This window comes from Venturia canescens, chromosome 1, assembly GCF_019457755.1.
Source record: "Venturia canescens isolate UGA chromosome 1, ASM1945775v1, whole genome shotgun sequence".
Taxonomy (NCBI): Eukaryota; Metazoa; Arthropoda; class Insecta; order Hymenoptera; family Ichneumonidae; genus Venturia; species Venturia canescens.
In genome coordinates, this window is record NC_057421.1 from 26,669,141 (window position 1) to 26,690,066 (window position 20,926).

A 20,926-nucleotide genomic window follows, 5' to 3' on the forward strand; every position below is an offset into this window, starting at 1 on the left:
TACCAATGTCTTGGATTTTCCGCAAATATTTTATCGATGTATACAAATTGAAATAGAATGTCCGTTGATACAGTCACGAGAGGGAAGACTTTTTGACAAAATGTTTATGATGATATCCACTTTTCGACGTTCGCACACTCAGGCCATAACATCCGGTCGATTATGCATTTCTTTTATCTTAAAAAAAAACACGAACATGGAAAAATTGAGATTTTATTGACATCCCGATTAATTGCAATGATTATTTTTATCGCAAACACGATGTTCGAGAAATTTCTGTTCACAAGATTTATAACAGCAGCTGAATAATTTAAAACGTTTGAGGAAAACGTTAAAAGTGCTTGAAGTTCTGAAATTTTCACATTTTTTCGAAGGAATTGACAGAAATTACCCGAATCACTTGCTCACAGGATTCCTCACTCAATGCAGCTTTTTCGCGATTGAAACAAAAATAGCAACGTATGTTGTGACTTTTTGCGAAGGGTAAGAATTAGATGTTCAAAGTTCAGATGCTCATGAAGAACTGGAGAATCATTGTTGATAAGTACACTTCGCCGGTGCAGAAGAGCAAATTGGTCAAAAGTGTCAACTGGACGATTCAAACACGCAGAATGCTGTTCGCCTACACTCGTCACAGTTGTATACAAAGCCACACATAAAAGTCCCTTTCTCGCTGGTCGTCCGTGTGCAAAGACACTCTGATAACGTCATCGAACGTAATGCCGCTCTTCATTAACCACGTTGACCCTTCTCGTGGATCTTATGGTGACGTTAACTGCGTGGGTGTTAAATTCCCCTTAATAATTTGGCTCGTTGCGATATCGCTACTGATCCGTAAGATCGCCTTTGCAAATCGTTTCTCCATTGCAATTACTTTCTCTATGGGGTTTTATTATTAAACGGATGCGTGTACAGCGAATACGTAAAAGAAATACAAATATTTTTGAGAAGGAATCGCATCTTCGAATAGCAATAGGACCAGCAGAAAAGATAATCGAGATTTGAAAAAATTGTATAAAACAAAATTTTTGCGTGAATTTAAAAAATAACGCGAGGTTCAAAAAATTCTTGGCCACACTGACATCAAAATGGATTAACCATTTTTCGACGAAAGGAATCATAACGTAATAATCTGACAAGGCGACAGATTTAGACTGTACAGAAGTGTAATCAGGCAGGAAGATCGAATTATATTCTCCAAAAATCCCCGTCTGAAGTGCCACAAAGTGCTGAGTTGTTTCGATGAAACGCTGCTATCAATGGGCGTGGATGAAACCTATATAATATCGAGAAGGAATCGTGCCAGCGATGTGTAGTTTAATGTCCGGTATTTGGATGGTACGTAAAAAAAGCAAATGCTTTCGAAATTACTTTTCGTACAGGACAGTCCATGAATCACGATTTCAAGTCTTTCGAGGGTTCGTAAAAAAAATGCATTCTTTCGAAAAAAAATACACAATCCAATTTCTGTGATTTTTTTTCTCTGGGTTCCTCAAATGGTCAAGATTTTTAACACTTCTTAACGGAACAAATGTAAGAGAATCTATTGAATTGCAAACTCTACATTTGAAATCATATAATTTCTTAACAGTGATAATTGATCTGGTAACTATGGAGTTGATAACACAGTTATATTGCCACGTCTTAAAATTGTAAGGAACAATTTGCCCGGATTATTTCATGACGATAAATATTTCAGATATAAAGTCGGAAAATCCCTCCGGAAATGATAATCATTGATTTCTTTTTTATTTCAAACTCGTAATAATTACGTTCATAATTAAGCTCAGTTGAGCATTAATAAGTGATAAATGAATGAGCCTAAAAATTGGATTATTTCAGAGTAGGCACAGAGATTCAGAAGCTCTGTTATCAGATAACGAATAAAGTTTTTCTTGCAAACTCACAAGTATGCTTCAATGAATGATCGGGAATGACTGGTATCGAGCATCCATTCAACGTCCTCACCATAATTACTCGGAACAGAATGTACCGACGGCAGCACTGTTATGAAAATGGATGCGTCTATTTTTACAGACGTCCATGAAAATGATTGATCCAAAACAATGAGAATGTTGGACGAACCGGAAGACGATAATGTGTGACGTGGTGGAAGGATGAAAAGAGAACTGATTAAGTGGGTTGAGCGAACGAAAAACATAAAACATTCGATAGAGATTGTCAAAATACGTCATTCTCTAATTGCGTCGGCATAACACTAAGACCCTTAATTAACAATATTTATGCCCGGTCATTCGTTATACGGATGCCTGGATAACCAGATGGACGTAATCAATTAATTATAATTGATTGATCGTAACTAGAACCCCGAGATATAAAAATGTTTGTGATTGCACAGAAATTTTCATATCTTGTGCTTCTAGTTACGATAAATTTGATAAATTAACTGTTTAGGATTGGTTTTATAAATTAGCGATTAACAATGAACGTGGAACGTTTTTTTAACCCGAAAAATATCTGAGAAATTTCGAATACAAAGGAAATGTTACCCACTTATTATTCAATTGAACAAAAATATAATTTAGTCTCCAAGAAAACGATAATCTTGAAAATGATTTATTAACAAGTTTGACTACTGAATGAAAGAATGAAAAATTAAAAACGAAAATTCTGGAACCAAGACTCGAAAGACTACAGCAAAAATTACACATTTATTTATATTCACAGATTTTACGAAGAGTGAAGCCTGACGTTAATTTATCCGGCTACGATTAAGGTACGCGCTCGCACGTGGCAAGTTCACGTTTGAATCACTGAAATAATCACACGTGGCTCATCGTATCAATATAAAATAAACACTGAGCGAACGCACACCGATACGCAGGAAAGGACCGTGGGTAGATCGGACTCATTGTCCATGCGAGTATGATGAATGTTTAAAGGAGAATAAAAAAAAAAGAATAGGCAATGACATAATGTAATTGATAGTCGGTTTGAAAAAATGAACACGAAGCAACGCAAATTCATAGAACGCTTAGATTCGAAATAATATCCTTTTACCTATCAAGGACGATTCTGAAACGTCCGTTATATCTTTGATATGAATACAAAAAATATTTCTTTACGAACGTGGAATGATGTTTTCACGATTCACGGGAACATTTAATGAATTATTCTTATTTGCATAATGACGATTATTCACAATTGCGTCACAGGAACAAAGTTTTTTTTTTTTTATTAACATCGAATTATTCGTCCACAAAAAGTAATTAAGTATGAAGATGGTTAAACGATTTATGGTTATTGCTTAGTCAAGCAATCGTTTACGCTTCCAGTAGATAACGTACCCAAAAAATCCTAGTCAGTTTTCACTAGATTGTTAGTTTCGGAGAAGTCTCCGATAAGCTAGAAAATTGTGGAGAAAACTGCTTCGCAGTTGTCGAGTAACCGAGGCTCTTCCGTAGACAGTAAATTTTGTCGAAGAATCAGTTTTCGTTCACCGTTAAATTTATAGGCTTCGAATTCAATTATAATTTGTAAATATTTAAGAAGGTTTCTTATGCTAAATAGACTGTAATTAGTTTTGATTTTAAGTACTCATCGTTAATAATGAGTCCGTTTGACGTTCATTGGAATTCAAAACTCAGGGATGGCATTAATGTAACTCGAATCACATTCGTATGACCAACATAATTTATTGAACGATGGCAGGATTCCTCGGCTGGTTGAAAGCTACAAACTTCGACAAATTTCTTCCAACGATTATATAAGTCATTAGGAAATGCAACATGCGATTAAAATGGGAGAAGAGAAAAATATTGCACTGCACCCGATCCTCATCGAAACGTCAAATGTTATATCTGCCGATTTATATCTTTTGCCTCGTAGCCTGACGAGGCCAACTTGGCACAAGTGCGCAGCAAGGATTTCCTTGAAAAGTGCAGTTGCAAAAATGGATTGGAGCTGCTGGCGATACGATCTTTATTAGATCATTTTCTCGCATTTTTCCTTGCTTTCTATAACCCTATCATCCAACCGTGGATCGTCGGTTAGAGTCGCTCGACTTCCGGATTTTATTACGATTTTTTCTCGCTCTTTTTTTTTCTCTACCCGGAAATGGCGACTGTTAAGGTCCTTGGTGGGGGAGTATTCGTCATGGGTAGCTTGAAAGAGTCTTTCCGTGATGGAGTCGTTATTGTTTCGATGAGAATATGATTATCAGATAATAGGGTATTTTACACGACGTAAAAAAAAGTATAAAAATGCATGTTTGTGATAAGATTCGTAAAAAGTAAACGAGAAACGTCAAAATTTATTCATAAAAGTGCAATGTGAATTTTATAACTCAATTTTTAAAATCGTCTTTTTTCATCTGTTTTTCAAATGTCTAAAACGCCATCCGCCATATTGGATTCCAACGTGACGTCACTCGTGAAATTTTACAAGTTATTATCACAATTGTGGACTTTTATGATTTATTTTATTAAAATCGCATCATGGAAGACGGTTTTGCGTGAAAGCAGAAAGTTCAAATCTACCAATGATAAATACGTTGATGGTGGCGATGAATCCACATTTTTTTTGGCGTTTTTACACTTCTATTATTGAATTTAGGCACAAAACACCGACGACAAACACATTAACGATTCATTATTTTCACAAATCTTTTGTTTCTTAGTTTTTCGTAGTCGAATTGTTTACTAACGGAATGACGTCACAAACCGAAACAGCCGCTAGCGTTTCCGCGCGAAAATTCAAAATCGAATAAAAAATAGTTTTTAAGACTATTTCTTTGTCGAAATTACTCACGAGCTTTGTTAGAGTTAATTTTTTGTCGATCGTCCGCAAGAAAAGCTCACACAGGGACTTTGTTGTTGATTAATATTCAACAATCCGCGTGTTTCCCTCTCATCACTAAATGTTGTCAAATATTTATGGAAAATTCGAAATCTTTTGGAAAAATGGCACCTATCCAAAAAGATGCCGATAAAAATGTCGACGAAGCAACGCCGGTTTTGCGTTGTCACACACGGCCGAGGCCGTTAAAGTGGTCGACTGCCAAAGCTCATGGATCTTACAAGCTCTGGCGATGAAATAAAAATAACTGGTGACCGCATTGCTACGGTAATATCGTTATAAGAAAATCTTTCGAGATTCTATGAAGAAATGAACCTTTTCTAGATTATTTGAAAGAAAAATAATAAATCATTTTTGCCAGCAACAAAATTATGTAAATCATTTCCCCAGAACAGAATTGAAAATTGTAGCTCGTTTCTACTGTTTTATTGTTAATTGTAAATTTCGCTACGAAACGTTAAGTTTTTAGCACCCGTTATACACCTCCGTGTCATATGCAGTAAACTACTCGAAAATAAAACGAGACAGCCAACACGTGTACACAAGAAAGGGAGGAATATTGAAGCGTAGAAACTATGACGTTACAGCAGGGAATCGTGCCAAATAGTTTATTTCTTCTTTTCCGACGTCATGGAAATTCGACAACGACGACATCGGTGAAACGGGGCATCGTCGAATAATCATTCGTTTTCGCATTGATTATTTTTCCTCGTTATTCAAAGTTTTTTAAATCTTCATCATTTAAGATTCTTACATTCATTGATCCTTCAGAGTTTCTCCTTTTTTTCTTCCGGGTACATGATAATAAAGATTATTAAACGGATATTCGAGCAAAACTATCCAACGGAAGAGTCCTTTTTATTCTTCGCTGCAAATAATAGGCAAAGGCTCGGAAGTATTCTAATTGATCGACGATAAGACACTTTTTTAGACAACATTCGAACAAATGGTACGAATCACTCGGATTACATGAAACTTCACTGTTAACTTTTTCTTATCGAATTTCGAGTGTAATAATGTTTAATAACACGTTAGTAATAATTGAGCAGTAATCATTTTATTACGGTGTAAACCAAGATAATTACAGTAAAACATAATTATTACGTGCGGAAACTTGACGCAAAATGCCTCGTGGAACGAACAATTATTGAAATTAACGACTTGACGACGAAACAGAAGTGCTCAACTGTCCGAGTGTTTAACACGGAATATGCTTTTGATAAAATTCATTAAAATTCCTATTTCCACCGCTTCCGGCTTTTCATTGAAAAAAAAATCATATTTTCAGCCTCATTTCGGTATAGTGGTAACCAGAAGTTTTTCAGCAACTCGATGAAACAATGTTTTGGATTTTTCTCATTCTTCAACACTCGCGAATGTCGATGGATACTCAATTAAGCACGAACGGGCTCAAATGTGAAGGAAACATGGCGCATTGAAAGAGATCAAAAGTGATTCCAAGGAAACACGCGTGTAACCCGTCAACGCAAATATTTGAACAAAGATAAATAAGCGCATACCGGTATATGACATTTCCACGAAAAATGAAGTATTTAACAGGAAAGAGTGATCAATGAAAACATGGGATTGGGAGGTTGGAATGCACTCTTGAGGGCGGCGTATCACCGCTGATATGAAATCTGTTATTCTCTGGAGTGTCTTACACAACGACCATGAGAATTTTATTTGTAAAGTGATAAGAGTGGAAGATGCGTTTCAATGATGGAGGAGACGAATTAGTTATTGGAATAATTGCAAAAATCAATGAGCCTTAAACGTTGGATTTTCAGCGTTCATACTGGCGGTATCCGATTTTCCAAAAAAAAAATTGTGAATTGTAGATTCAACGATAAAAACGATATGAAAAGAGGCACGTTCGTAATGATGATTTTTTCTTGTTCCGTTTCAACGCGAAAGGAAACAGCTGAACGATTATTATCGACGAAAGTTCACTGATATCGACGCACTGCATTTCTTTTTCGTTCTTATCAGTCCTCGCAGGGGGTTACCAATCCCGAAGGAAAAAAAAAGAACTGACATCTTGTTTAATAAACAAAAAATTGCAAGTGCAACGATAAGAATCCCCTTCGGTGCGCCAACGACGATGACGAACCGCGTCACAGAACGTCTTATCTATGAACAAAGGCAAGAACAACGAGACACAGTCCAAGAAGAATCGTGTGAGAACCACCGAGTTATTGATACTCGAGTATCCTTGAGAATACATCGATCGTTAATGTCCGAATACTACAAAAAGAATCGTATAATTGTCACTTCGTAATGCATAAGTGCGAACGAATAAAATTTATTGAACGATTGATTATTCTCTTGACGCTTTACGTAGACAATGTTTTTTTCGTATTTCAATGAATATTGTTCGAATATTGAAACTGAGCAAGAAGCAGAAAATGCAGTGTCAACATCTGTCTGACTTTATTCAACTTTTCGCCAACGTACTGTTCGTTTTTCGATTATCTTTTCTACTTATACAGCTGGCTCGAGAGTCAATTCGAATATAAAGAGTAGCAAAGAAAATATGACAGTTGAATGAAAGATTCGATTTCGCGTATGAAAAGCGAAATAAATCATCGATGGTCCTTGATCGATCGTGCAGTCGTCACACGGTCAGCGAAATTAATCGATTCACTAACAGAAACGTCGAATGTTTCATCAACTCAATAATTTAATAATAAACAATGTTGCTGAGTATCAAGTTGAGGATCCAACGCGATTCATCAACGATCAAATAATTAAATGATTGGTGGAGATCCCCTCCAGCGAGCATCAAGGAGGTCGTATCGAGAAAGTTTCTCAACTATGCACGTCTGGCTATTCAAGTACAAACGTTCACTCATCCGAGGAACTTCCTTCAACACGCCAGACGAGGACGTTTGACGGAGAGTGAGAGGAACGTTTGAAGGAGGTCTGACTGCGCGTACAAACCGCACAGACAACCACCTGTTTTCTTTCTCTCTTCCACCATTAACAAGTCGCTTGAGGAATTGAATGAAGATCCCGGATAGCGGGATCGAGAAATGCGTAACACGCGTTTACCCGTAACTGGTCACGCTTAATTAATTATTTACAGAAAAATCTTCCAACAACGCTAAACGATTGGGAACGACGCACGAGTCGAATCGCAAAAATCACCAAGCGCTCCTGATTTCATAAGAAGAAACTAACCACTGTGAAAAACTAATGCCCTGCTTTGATAATCAAAATTGCAGAAACGATCAAAATTACATATTCACTCGAAACTTCACTGTGAACAAAAACATGTTTAATTAATTAAAAATCAGATGAAAGACAACACTGAGAGACCGACAACTGCAATCCGATTTTGGTTAATGAATATTAAAAATTCCCCACGACATTGGCTTTCACCTAGAAGAGAATTCCTTTTCACTGTATCAAAGGAACCAATCAGTAACCTGATTGGTGGACTAACTGAAACGAATTTTTTTCGGATGGGCCAACCTTCCCACATCGAATCTAAAAAAACAGCAACCACTACCATTTTGAAAATCAGTCCAGTCCAACTGCAGTCACTGCTAAACGACAGGTAAGAAACAAAAATGAAAAAATATTGGTTCAAAAAACTTCAAATTTTCCCTACTGCAAGGTCTAAAGCGATTGTCCTGATGAGAGAACCGTCCTTTAAATTCCTTTTTTTCCACTAAAAATTCGATGCTCACTCATACTTCCTTTTAACGTGTAACTAATATCGAATGAGTGTGATCTGTCAACCGTAAAAAATCAGTCGTTTTTCCTTTCCAATAAACGCTCTAATATCCTCGGTTATACACTGAGAAAAAAAATGTTTGATTCAATAGCAATTGTCGTTATTGGAAGAGTTTTCTTCATTAAACTGCAATGTTTTCGGAGAGAATGAATCTGCAGCTTGATCTAAAATTATTTTATTCGTTCAATCATGTCTAACCTTGCGATGATCATATATTTCATTGGCACCCCTTTAATGCCACATTTCGGTGTTCCAATGACTTTTTTTTCTCACTGTATGAATAACTAATTGATTCGAAATCCTGAGTATCCTGACAATCATCATTCGAAACAATCGAAATCCATAGAGCCTGAGCAACATGCATGTAAATGGCAAGTATTACCTAGTTTTATCGTATCAACCTGTTACAAAAGCCGGAAACAAAATGTAAGATCAAGCACATACACGTGAGTTTGTGCGGCGACATAGCGATCAGCAAAAATATAATGAACACGAGACGCCAGTGAAAGTGAGCCAGACACGTGACTCGCCTCGGACAGCGCTGAATAGTTGTGCACTAATATATTTCTATACGATAGTCGTATTCGTATAAAAATGTGTGTATATTCACCGTCTTATCTATAAAGCGAACATTTGGAACTGCGTCACAGTTGAAAAATCGTGCTTTATAAACCGCTAGAAATTTTCGAGCTCTACCACGTTTGATCGAACGTGTAGTAAATCATTGATAACGAGATCACGGATGAGTGTATTTTTATTAGCATAAGTGACGTTTGCACACGTGGACGAGGCGTGTTTCACGAAAATTTTACACACTTATCGTCGCACTCGAAAACTTTGATTCTTTAGAATTCAGGTATTTAACGAGTTAATTGAAATCTGGAACAATCGGCCTGTATTTCATGAGTTCAAACATCATGAATTTCGATGATTCGTTGAATGAGTAAATCGAGTGAGTGGTGCGGATGTTTTTTTTTCGGTGAAAAGAAAAAATGAGAGACAAAATTCACAGCAATTTTCAAAATGAAGAACCGAAGGATTATTTGATTTTTTAAATATTTCGGTCGAATGGCTGTGCACAAAAATTGTGGGGGAATAAACGTCCTTAAAATAAGTATATCGTTCTATGGAACCGACGTGAGAAATCTTCTGTCGGCGCTGCCGGCCCCGAGGAGCTCTCTATCGAATATATATACGTATATACATATTCACAACTTTTACGAGAGTGAGAGTACGTTATTTGCCTAGATTCGTCTACATAAATAACTTGTACACAATGCCGAGACAGTGTAACACTCTCACTGGTTAATTGTTCTATTTAAATTCAAAAGGAAAGTCCATGCATTATTGAGTTCTGAGTCACTGCTATTGATATTGGTAGTTTTTTTTTTTTTTCATCTGGAGATTTCGATTTCGCTCTTCGTTACCAGTGAGAATTGGATTACGAAATACTTCTGTAAAAACATGGAAACTCTAGCAGTGGATGACGCTATGGTGGGAAAAAGAAATTGTCAATGATTCTTTAACAGTGAAAATTGACCAAATTTTCAGGTCAGACAATCGATGGGTGTTAAAATCTTTTCAGGAATTGCAAAATTTTATCGGATACAACTTTTTAGGACTTTTTTATAAATTTTAAATTTCGGTTATCCACAATGTCAGTCAACAGACAACTATTAATAGTTACATTTTCCAAGAATTAAAATGTATCGAGATAAGAAACGATTGGATTTGCTAAAAAATGGAACCTCACGAAATATGAACAGCCGCTTAACTATTACTGCGCCGTCTCGTTCAACCGGTGATTGCGCAATAACTTTTTTCATCCGGTTTCCTTCTTGAACTTGAGTCTCGAGAAGTTCTTCTCGCTCTCGTAAAAAGTGGTTGAAAAAAAGAAAGATTTTTGTTTTATTCGACACCAAAGCGAACACGTACGAGCAGGGCTTTGCTCGTGTATGCTTTGTCTAATATTCAGAACTATTTACGAAACGACCTCGTTCCAGGCTATAAAATGATGTTCTCACTCAACATCAGCACACCGACGCGTGAGCTCTCCGATAAAACGGGTAAAGTCTTTCTTGTGACAGAAATCGTTACCTCGAATATTTCCAAAGCATTTTTTGCCAAGTGATTCAGACAATCAATATGTGATAACTTTGATCTTGAAGATGAAAAATATTCATATAGTTTGTGGAATTAATTAAAAATATTGTAGTCGAATGATGCTCCACCATTTCCAAGAGTTTTTTCATCAGTATTCTTCGGTTTTATGACGAATGTGAATACCTGATTCTACAGAAGTCGAAAGCTTTTTCACGCGTGATTATTTTTCTTGAGCCTTCATAAGCAGAATTAAAACATTTCACGTGCTTAAACAGGAACCACCGAACATTATTTCGTTCACGTGATTTCTTCGCACTCTAATTTGAATAATGCACCGAATTCGACGTGCTGACTGAAAAGCTTTCCAATTGTCTGAGCGACTTCATGGGGAGATCAACAAACACGTTCAGCAAATATATATTCTTCCACGCCAACAGACGTTTTTTTTGTCGAAAAGTTATTTTGACACCGTTTATATAAAATATCGTAACGGCATCTTCCAAGCGGACAAAAACATTGGGGAATCAAGCGTCCAATCGCTACTTAACATTATCATTAATGTAATCGGTACATCGTGATTGAAATCAGAGGTAATCAGAGTGCAATATTCAACCTCGTTGATAATCATGAGATAATTATTTGACATCGTCGTTTCCTGTCGTCTCCTGACATTAAAAATGCAATATGAAAGCATACGAAAAACGGGAAACGATGATTCCTTTTCCGAAATCACTTTAGTTTATTGTTTGACACCGACAGAATAAAAACATGGCAAAATTACTTTTTGGCAGCCTGGACAAGCATTTCGTGTCAGGGACAAAATTTCCTTTTGGTCACGAGCAATCATTATGAATATCAAACAAAAGGAAAATTTTTATGATAAATGGAAAGATGTCGGGTCGGACAATGAAATATTCCACCTCATTTTTCATCATCCGATCCGCAGACATAGGCAAAAAGTTTGTTGTTTGTTTCACGCCCCTCGGCCAGATAAAACTCGTTTTTTTCAGTGCAGACGATAAAGCAAGAAAAAACGCACCAGCACACAAGTCACTTTATTCCTCTGGCAAATAAACATGCTGCAAGTTTGTTGCAGCTTTTGACAATCTTTCATTGGCTTGAAAAATTATGACAGATTAACTGTGCAATAAACCCTTAATGAATTGCGAATTTATTGAACGTTAATTGTCAATTTGTCAAAAGTTCAAGCTCATGTTTGATGAGTTATTCAAAAAAGTAATAAACTATGGTTACACAATCCAATGGATCACCTATGAAGCCAAAGTGTATTTTGAATGTTGAAATTATTCTCTTTACACAGAAATGAGTGTCTAGATCAATGAAAAACTTCTTTCGAATTTTTGTTCTTTATTCATACTTCGGAGGTGAACTTGAATGTCCAAACGTAGGCTGATTAAATTTCTACCGGTGAAAATTGCGCTTGGCAACAGACTCAATCTAAATTCCCATTTTTCACGATGCATTTTGTTGCAACATAAACTTCCATAAGTCGAGTCTGCTGCAATTACGCTCGAACACAATTAATAAGTGCAACGTTGCAGATTGGTGCAACGTTAGTCTTTTGTTTGGTCCGTGCAACGAGCATGAAAACCGTAATTACCGATGACCAACGACTGAGCTACGTGCTGGAAAAGCTAGAGCCTCTGATGAGACAAGACGAGAATAATAATGCGCCATATATCGAAGCTAATCGTTTGGATTCTTTGTCAGAGAGTGCAACTTTAGTGCAACGATAATCAGGCCAAGAAGCAACGCTCGTGTGTTCATTCGGAATGATTTATCAATCCGGTCGATGAAAATAACGGTGCATTTGATCGAACCGTGTTCGGAAAGAAAAATTGTAACCGAGCCTAAAAAGACCAGATACTATCAGTAGAAGAAACGTCTTTACATTTGGACCTCTTTAATAATGCATGAAAAGGAGAGTTTGAAAACTGGATAACCAAACTTAATCATGTGGAGAGAAGATAGAAATTTGATTCAGAAATCGGAAGGCTCGCGACACGACGATCATTCGATTTCCTTCTCAATCGACGTGTAATCTGCTCCAATGTCATGATTAAATTAATGGTCGATTCCTTCACTATTACGACGGCTTGCAATGACTTATTCAAAGCCAAATTCCCATCCGCGTTTAAAAAGCTACATTTCGATTAAAAGGGCAGATATTTGTTAATTCATTTTCCCAGACTTTCTTCGAGGACCGCCGCGATATTTTCATCTCCCGGTTACTCGGTCAGTATGACACGATCGATGCAGCAGCCTGTACCGTTCACGCATATTAACTTGTTTTCCTTTTCCTCAACTTGACCCCGAATAAAAAAAACAACTTGGGAACAATGAGCATGAGCCAAAGATCATTGGAGTCATGATTCACCGACGGAACAACAAAGATCGTGCTGGGAATGTGACGAAGAACGAACGAACGGAAAGGATGACGAAGGATGACGAAGGATTTCAGACAAAAAGGTGGGCCAACCTTTTTGTCTGAATCTCTTCGCCTTCTCGATCGCCATATAGCCCTGGACTTTTGGCTCTCATCGGCCTCCCCAATTTCCTCTCGTCTCTTTCCAGCCAATTTTTTGTATGCTAGACCTTTTTACTACGAATTCGAGGATGCATTGATCGAGGATCATTAATTCCATTCTGGAAAAACCAGTCTCGAGGCCAAGATCGATATTGAGATGCCTGCAGCCCTCACTTTTGATACTAACTGCACAGCCCATTGTGTTCCTCTTCGTGGCCCTTCGATGGCATCAGACTTCTGTCAAGTTATTTCACCACCAGACTCGCGTGATCCTACACGAATACCGCCATTTCTCCGCCGATCGTTGAACTCTTTCAACATCGTTTCACCTTTTTATCTACTGCAGTGATAAGAAAAATTTCGCAATGGCAGCTCCGCAAGGGGTTTTAATTCGACGCAGAAACCCCCGCTCACTTCTTCAATCGGTGCCTACGAGCAAACAATCTCTTTTGTCTCTAAGCTCGCAAGATTACGATCAGCAACAAAATTGTGTCACGAATCGCGCCTATCTCCGGAGGCATTGCGTTAGTGTCAAATGGATAAAGTCGTAGAAACTTCCGGAACTACTCGCTATCTTAATCGGACATTCATATGGATTTCTCATATGGAGATGAATGTTTAATAATCGACTGAAGGACTTGTCGTTTGCATTCATTCAAGGGCACGCTATCGCTTAATTTAGTTCCGACTTCCTTTTCAAGATTTCCGTCAACGGAAAAATGTAGGAAATGAGGAATGGATTAAGGTCCGATGAAAGACTCGCGACCCGAAATCTCCGTCACATCAGAGCCATTCGTGTGACGAATAGAACGAAATTTGTATTCCTTGAGATCGATTCTCCTCGAATATAAGTCTCGGCATTTCCAAATGCGCTTTACATTCATTTGCGGCCATGACACATGGCCAACGGGACTAAGCTAGACTTAAGTCCTCTTTGTCATCGTTAATTCGCTTTGCATATTGTGAGATTAGCATAAACTCGGCAGACAATCACTAAAATCACTCACCAACTTCCACGAGTGTACACGATCGATTGTTCTCATCGCGTGTTTACATGAGTAAAACATTTCGAATCATTGTCAAATCGCAATGCAACAGAGTTTGTATAAAACAAGCTTGATTGTTCCACGGAAACAAGACATGATTTATTTTTAGTTGCGATTGGTTCGTTTGACAATTTTTGTTCTTGTCATTTCGACTCATTATTTGTTTGTATTTTTCCATCGAAAGACATTTTCGTCTCATAATAGTTACTCAATCTCTGCGTGCAGAGTCTCATTGAAAGATCGTGGAACCAGAATTGAGTTTTCTCATTTCAATTTTCATGGTCACCCATTCTTTACAAAGTATACTAAAAAAATGTGGCGGGCTGTTCAAGTTTTCGAAAGATCGAAAAAAAAATCAGTAGAGTTTTGCAATGGAGACTAAAAGGCAAAAAACCCTTTGTAACGTGCAAGACCCTTTTCCATCTTTTTTGACTGAGAGGCTCGAGCCTTGGAATTATGGCTTTAAACTCATACGAGTTTCCGACGAAAGACCATGAACTCACGTGTGTACCGGTTGACCGATCGAACTCGATCTTGTGGCAAGACTTACGTACAGCATCTCAGATCATGCTTGACTTATACGTTACCAACGGCCTTCGAGGCCTTCTTGCGCCCAGTGTGAAACACAATGCCAACCGCAGTGCTTCGTTTCAGTGCTCTGTACTTTTTTTATGCTTCGTACTATTTCCCTCTTCCTGTGCTCGGATTTGAAGGTCGAAGTCAAAAGGTCCACGATCTTATGGGAAACAATGGGGTCCATTTTTTTAAATCAAATCTTTTCGTCTTCGTTTGTCTCGTTGAGATCTTGGGAAAATATATCCGTTCCCACGACAGTTGAGAACATCCATTAAATTCAGTTTTTAGATGTAGTTCGTTGGAACTGTTAAAGTAAAGGTGGTTCGAGCAGCCTTAGTCTTTAGTTCCAGATTGATTGGATCAATTAACATTGTTTTCGTGACTGAGCTCGTACAAAAAACGTTATAAAATAAAGAGGCTTGTTCTTTTGATGATCGGATCGTTCTTTGAATTGAGCATTATTTTTATCGATTGGCGCTGACAGTGAAGATAGACACAGTGTCTTTGACTAGTTCAGATATAATGGAAATATACAGATATCAAAGAAAAAGGAACGAACGACGTGAAGAAGTTTGTTTACTTGGAAACAGTTGTTATTCAACGACCAGCAAAAAAGGACGTTAAGTTTAAACGTCGTCAAAATATTCAATCAATTCATCTAATCTCGATCATTTCAGTTCTATTTGCTTCTTCACTCTAAAAAAATTGTACTTGAGTAGTACAAGATCGAGATGATTCAATGGATCATATTCTTTTTTTCACTTAATTTACATTTGGTCAAGATTTCATCAGGTAAACTAAACAAACTTATATTATCTTTATAATTTACACTTTTGTTAGGGCTGTTCTCTATTCAATAGATCGCTCGTGTTGTTCTCTATTTCAATGAATCTCCTAATGAATTTTCTCCTCAAACTTACCATGTCGATAACCTCCACTCTACGGTGGTATCGCATCAATTAGTTCTGAAATTCTCAACTTTGAGCAAGACACAGTACATCATTGTCTCACATGAGTCTTACGAAGATTCTCTTCTCGTGTGAGCTTAGTCTTGCTCCAGATCAATTATCATATTAATTTCCAACTTAATCACGGTATTCTAATCAAACATTTATTTAATTTCAGAAGTCAACATTTCTTCGAACAAAAAATCATTTTATTTTAACGGAGCTAATGTCCCGACGAATTACTTCGTGATCACGAGAATGTTGTTTATCATAAATAAATTGACTATTTTATTAACAATGCAATAGGAAATAATGAGAGAAAGGATGGGAAAAGAAATGGAATTTTAGTCACGTCGTCGTACCTGCATGACTATCATCCAGATGGATTCTCGAGCGCAGGTCAAATCTTATAGAAAAATATGTAAATTCGACTGGTCTTATTAGAAGAGCGAGGCAAATGCCTGAAAAGAATTAAGCGAAGGAAGAAGAAGCAATGCATAATTGCAAGTGGAATGGTCGCATCCATAAAGCACGAGATCTCAAGATAATAACTTTGTTCCTGCGAATTCTGCGCACGCTCTTCATCCTTCGAAAAAAATAATCGTCCCCAGCCACTTCACGGTGAGTCAAAAGCAATAAGAGAAAGGGAGAGAGAGAGGAAAGGAGAGGGAGGGGGTGGGAGGAAAAGTCAAAAGAATGAGCAGAAGTTGCTATGTAATGACGTTAGATTACGTAGACTCGAATAGATCTCTCGAGCTGTGGAAAATGTCGAGCCGTTACACGAGTTAGATAATCCGACGGCAATCCTCTTGGATCTTTCGAATCATCGGCTCAGGCACGCCGTTTCTCATCCGTATCGTTTCTCTCTTCGTTTTTTCCTCTTTTTCTCTCTTAACCATATTTCTTGGATCGAAATTCATATTCATGACCTCGAGCAAGACTTTTCTACTTCGCATAGTTAATGCATAATGGTCACTGATACGTGTGCTCGCGGGCACTGCATTCAGCGCATAACGAGACACGAATTGTACAAACTCAAACATAAATCCGTGCTCGACGTGACTCCAGACAATTTTGCCAATTTGCTAGTCATACTTGACGATTACCCCTGCGGCGCTTATTCGAATTTTCTCGAGATGAAGAACTTTCGAAGAAAACATCTGAGCTCCCAGATTTTTCATGCTACCGAGAAAATCGTTCGTAACTATTTCGCAATAACTTGTAAATTCCGCGTGGAAAAGTGATGGAAAGTTTTTTAACTGCGCTCTTTACTCGTGTCATAAAAAAATCAATAAATTTCAAACTTCAATCAAGTATACTATTATTCCTTTGCGTCATTGAACCAGTTAAGAGCTGAGCAAAGGAGTTGATTTAATATTGTTATACTCATTCATAAATCATGTTTATCACAACTCAACTTTATCATCAAGCAATTATCAAAATAATAGTATCGAAAAGTTGAAAGATTTATATGAAAATTACTTTGACCATTTTAAAGTCATGAGATCAGATAGAAGCGTGCAATTTTATTTACGTCCAAGATCCTCGCAGGGTGTACTGCGTGGAATAACGTATAGTAAACCGCTTGAGACCATCAGCAAGTGGGACCTGCTAAAAGGTTATTGACTAATAATAAACAACGAGGCTTTTAAAATATTGACTTTCCCTTGGACTTCTCGGCAGTTCCGCGTACATCGTGCATAGTTAAAATATCATGCATTCAATAATGAAGAAGAAAATAGCCATTCGATAACGAATTTTACAGAAGAATCGATTATTTATAAGCGATGATTAAAGTTGAAAGGGTCGTATAATTTACGACAATAATCGTTATTTATCGACATTCATTCACGATCAAAGCAATGAAAAAAAAACTTTCCAACTGTAATTATTTGAGTGAATTTTCATGATAAAATTATAAAAAATCATATCATTTTTCAAATAAGTTGCACGAAAATAAATCATGGATTATGTAAATTCATGAATTATAAATAATTCATGGAAGAGTAAACACATGAATGGGACAACTAGTTCAACGTTTCGTTAGGTGCTCTTGAATGGAATTAATGCAATTATTTATTCTCGATTGGATATTCGATCGACATGAATTTATTGACTGAAATATGTGAAAATAATTTTTAAGACAAAAAAAAAAGATGCTGAGCAATCGAATCGATCAACCTTTGAGTTCATTCATTTATTCGTCAACCATAAAAGCAAAAAAAATAATGATTCTTGAAAAACGATTATCTTTATTGCAAACATCTTAATTAAAAAGATTTGTAAACAAGCGAAATACTCCCACGATACAGAATATTTAGGTGACAAGACAATTTTTGCAAAGCAATTATTTTTGTTTTTTAATTATCAGTCGACGCTAAGAAATAATTGAAATGGAAAAAAAGTCAGTGATCGTCCGCCACTCGACAAGCCGGAAACTCGAGGCTTTGTAATAAATTTTACCAGCATCGTAGACATCAGGTCAGGATCAGGAAGTTTTCTACAGCGCACCGCTGAGCATAACGACCTTGAACTTGTCGCGGTTACGACATCGAGTTTCAATACGAAGTACCGCGCCACTGCGAATACGGAACGAATTAAATTTCGTCTAACTATCTAATCCCATTTTTCACCATTAAAACATGATTTTAGATTTTAATGAAATATCTCTGGTAAAGCATTATTGTGATTTAAAAAAAAAAAAAAAAAACAACAAATTTATTCAAATTGAAAATTGGTGATCGTTAAAGACTTGAAAATTCAATAAAAATCCGATTTAAAAACAAAATTAATTGCCAACAATCCAGTGCGATTTGCAAACATCAATATCTGAAATTCAGCGTTTGAAATGCTTGAAAATTTTTCCAATTACGCATTCCTCTCACTGCAATTGCTAATCCGAGGTAAAAAGCTCTTTGAAATTGTTCTCCGTATCAAAATTGACATTGTTGAAAAATGGATGTGCTAGCCCGTAGCGTCAATTGTTAATGATCTCATTAGCGAGGATCATTAGCCCACCGCTCGTCATCCACGATTTCCTGCGAAAACTACGTCACGCTTTATTTCTTCACCCCTCGAATTTCACGATGAATAATAAATTTTATTGATATTTTAGTCAACACTAAATGCATCGATTCAACGCTCAGTTTCATGTGCGCTTGTATGCTGGTAATTGATATCCGATGTTAATTAGACGACGTGTACGTGATCGATACGAAATAAATACACCGCCAAAAAATCGCTCATTACATTACGATTTGTCTGGCCGTAATGGTTAACGAGAAGCGTCGTTGACGTCACAAAAAGTATAAAAAAAAAAAAAAAAAAATTAGATGATAGCTCTCTCTGGGTAAAACAGAAACAAAAAAAGGAAGAAGAAAAAAGTATTCGATGCTGGAGTTCAAAAAGTTTTGACCAAGCTTCCTCCACTTTAAGTCGAAACCATTTTTTATCCAGTTCGTCAAACGATACCGACGAAAAGGTTAGAGAGTCTCAACTCGATGACATTGACGATGATTCCTCGACAAAATTGTGCGGAAAAATGAGTCCGTGATAATGACAAGCATAATCTGCTGCTTAGCGCATTGGCAGTCGCAGTACGATGCGAACAGTCACGGTAACATTGTCAATATTTCCTCGATGAAAAATGCACACCCACGAGATGTTTGAACAACTCATTTCCCACCGGATAAATTCTGTCTCGTATTTTTTGCATAGTAACAGCGAAACTTTTTTCCAGTCTTTTCGATAGAAGCCGATGCTATTTCATCTCCTGAAAAGTATCATGTCAAAATGAATATTTCATTCGAAAATATCGAAAGAAGTATTGAGCAAAAAGAAGGGTGAACAACAGATAAATTCTAAAATTGAGTTCTGCGGCTGCGAGGAAAACAGTAAACAGCTAAGTCCCTCGTCGAGACTCAAAGTGTTTGATGAAGTGTTCGAGATGTCTGGGCCTGGAACGCAAACTCCGCACGATCATCAGGATTAACTTTTGCCTTACGTACATAACAAGTGTTGAACATGTCTAAATCGCTATTCTTCTTATTGGTTCAATACTTGACGTGTATTACTCATGCATGTATTTGAAAATTAATAACGTGCAATGATACAAGGGCACTTCTTGATCGGATTTGTTTGCACTTTTTCTTTCGTAAATTAATACTCTTTGTCTTGAAAATTAATATGATGCATTGGAATGAGGACTGTCCGATTGTTTTTCTAACAGACGATTAAAAAAATCTTGATAAAAATATTGACGAATCTTGATAGAATGAAATATATTGCGGAAATATACCGAATAAGTGGGGATTTTTAAAGCTTTTTTAATTTCTATCGCGAGTCGACGGATCGTAACTGAAGACAGCAAATCAATTAATTTGTTCAATCAATATTTTTTAATGCAAAATATATCGCGAGTTTCAAGTTTTTTTGATACAATTCGATCGTGGAGTCTCGACGTAGACGGTTTTCTGTTCTCAATTTAAAAATAAGGAAAAATGAACGAAGAAACCACAAAATTCGTCGGTGCGTTGCTCGCAGACGTGTAATTTGCGGATGGAGCTGGCAGTTCGTGTCAGAATTGCAGGGCTGGGGGGACGTGAGCACGCCGAGGAAGGAGCGTTAAGGGTGAGCTCGAGAGATCAGAATTTGGCAGGCTTTAACATAATGTGAGCTCTGAACGATTATGATCTTCTGGATACAACGTTCTGGTTTGTGGAAAAAAAACATCTTTAGTATAGTCACGTGAGCGTCTAAGTTTTAGGGTAAGAATTTTGAAACTTCGGTGTGCAATTTGAATCACAATGGATGAATAACAGTGGGGTGTCTGATTTTTTATGGAAGAAATAAATCTGAAGAATCCAAACAACTGAAAACGTTTCCATGAATAAAGAATAATTTGGGAAAAATTACACCGCGCGACTATTGAAACTGGATGTCAACGAACCGTGGGCCTACGGCAGCGTCGTAATTTCAACGAGCCACGTTGAAAATTGGTTTATTAGATGCTGCTTAGCCGTCGGCAACGATATTTTACCAGCTTGAGCAAGAGGCTATCGCGGTGTCCCACTCGAGTCTCGATAACGGTATAACGACACAACGAATACTAAATATCTGAATCGAATTTTGTCTTTTTTTCTTTTCA

The 20,926-nt window shown here is 37.1% G+C and overlaps 1 protein-coding gene across 9 annotated transcripts in view; it reads right to left on the reverse strand.

The window, feature by feature from the left end:
* Nucleotides 1–20,926, reverse strand: part of LOC122419089 (uncharacterized) — a 106,971-nt gene that overhangs the window by 61,853 nt on the left and 24,192 nt on the right. The gene's annotated exons all lie outside the window — the stretch shown is intronic.